This window comes from Berghia stephanieae, chromosome 7, assembly GCF_034508935.2.
Source record: "Berghia stephanieae isolate SIO BIC M18660-M18661 chromosome 7, UCSD_Bste_1.3, whole genome shotgun sequence".
Taxonomy (NCBI): domain Eukaryota; kingdom Metazoa; phylum Mollusca; class Gastropoda; order Nudibranchia; family Aeolidiidae; genus Berghia; species Berghia stephanieae.
In genome coordinates, this window is record NC_088366.1 from 25,377,336 (window position 1) to 25,379,835 (window position 2,500).

The following is a 2,500-nucleotide window of genomic DNA, read 5'->3' on the forward strand; positions in this document are numbered from 1 at the left end:
TTGTCGATCGAGTTATTCGTATTTTACTATATTCTTAACCGAGATACTGTTCTTTTGGTGAATACGGACGAGGCATTTTGCATTGCGGTTAACCATGGTGAACAGTATGTGAGACGGTCGTATAAGATACTGTCCTTTTGTTGGTTACAGGTAGAGTTATTTGCTTGGCTTTAACCAAGAAAGAACAGTATCTCAAAATATTACGCAACATATTACGTCAATGAAATCGCCGACTAACAGAAAAACGCAATTTATCATCAGCTATTATTTAATGTTAGAAGACTTCCACTATGTAATAGAATTAAAGAGTTATGAATGTAAAAACTAAATGTGTCGATTGCGGCAAAACTGGCTGGATCTGGGTCAGCCCAGATACTGTCCTTTTGTTGGTTAGGGCAGGATGATGATGATGATGATGATGATGATCATGATGATGATGATGATCATGATGATGATGATGATGATAATAATAATAATAAAAATGATTTTGATTTGCATTACATTTTATTTACGTAGCGCAATATCTAGTAAAAGTGCTCAAAGCGCTATATATAACGGGTTACAAAGAAACAGCAAATCTTCACATGGCACCTGTAAGGCGATATCGCATTCTTTTTTAGACAAAGACAATGCCGTTAAAGGACCAGGTACTGATATTTTACAACTGAATACGATGAAAGAATGTGTGCAAAGAGTATTTTCCAAGGTTTCAAATTTGCACCGCCCACAGTGGGACTCAAACCAGGAACTTACTGACTGGTTCGAACACAGCGGCTCTAATGATGTCACACTCCACTGTTGGGATGATCTATCAAGGCCGCGAATTCTTCGTCGCATTCGTGTACAGTCGCGAACCTGCCCGGAAGATTCATCACAACGCAACTCTCGACCAGATGATCTGCGTTCTCGTCTCTTTGCTCCAACGCGTACATGTGGGACAGACGGAAAGTCCCCACTGATGAAGCGATGTTGTCGTTTGGCCGTCAACGTATTCTTCGAACATTCTCCCAATACAAAACGGTTCTTCTGTCATTGCAATGCTAAACGCTACTCTTATTTTCCTTGCTCACAAACTTTCTTGCGACAGCGACAAAACTGTCGGCCGATTGAAAGTGATATAATGTGCTGCCATCGCGGCGGCCACCTTGACCACGCAGTCAATAATACAACATTATCTTCACTTTACCCTTATCACCCACACATCTTCCATAATCTTCCCTAAAACAATCTCCATCCCCCCCCCCCCCCCCCCCCCCCCCCCCCCCGCCTCCTCTTCACTCTATAATATGTGGGATCCATCTCCTCATACTATTATCACGTCACTGAAAAACAAATGTCGCAATAAGTCAACATGAAAAATTTCAGTTATAGGCAGTTTAAGAAACTATAATTTAATTACCCTACAACTGCTTGCTATCCTTTGGATAGGACGCCAGTCTATCGCAAAATACTTTCCGCCAAATCTAACAGACTCAGCTATCCATGTTTGACTCACAGATTTTACTTAAAGTCTTACAATTTAGATATCATCAGCTTCGGCCGTTCCTTCCATTCTTAACAGTCAGGCTGGGGAGGCAGGGGAATCAGGAAAAAATCTCCACTACACCCGGGATCGATCTCGGTCCCTTTGCTTATGAAGTTAGTGCTCTATCAACTGAGCTTTCGGGACCCCTAATTTTCTATAATAGACAATGACATATATTCAATTTTAATCATTAACATCACTTCAACATAATATGGTTTACAGGTGTTTGGTCACATTTTTTGTCTTTCATCCTTATCTCTCTCTCTCTCTCTCTCTCTCTCTCTCTCTCTCTCTCTCTCTCTCTCTCTCTCTCTCTCTCTCTCTTATTTTCCTCCCTTATTTTTTTGTGTCCTCAGACGAGACTTTGAAATCTTTATCCCATTTGAGCGTATACAAAATTGGCAGATGGCCGAAATCGAGCCCTTGCTAATGGTTTCTTAACAAGCTTCCCACTCGTCATTAGCCTTGTTACTAATAGTTTTTAGTCATTTCTCGGCCCTAGGAGATGGATTAAAATAAAAGGATGACCGCCGACAGTATATTAGACAGCGGCTGTTAAGTCTGGTGAGTAGCCTCATTTGGATTCAGCAGTCAATGAGTGAGAGTAAGATATTCTTCGATGGAGGTTGGGGTTGCCGGGTAAAAACTGTATGAAATGGATTTTTGTATTATCATGCTGGCATGAGGAATGTGAGAAATCTGTTGGGGTTCTTTAGTTTTTTTGTTGTTGTTGTTTTTTTTTTTTTTTTTTTTTTTGGGGGGGGGGGGGTTTTTCCTTTTTTTTTTTTTTTTTTTTTTTTTTTTTTGGGGGGGGGGGGGGAGGGATGGTGGATTTTTGAAACAATTCTTTTTTTGGGGGGGAGGGGGGGGGGAGGTTAGAAGAGAGGGGCGGTTAGTTTTCTTTCTTGTGTTTAATGTTTATTTCTGTTTGGGATATTTTTCTTTTTCGTGGGTATGTGTGTGTGTGTGTGTGTG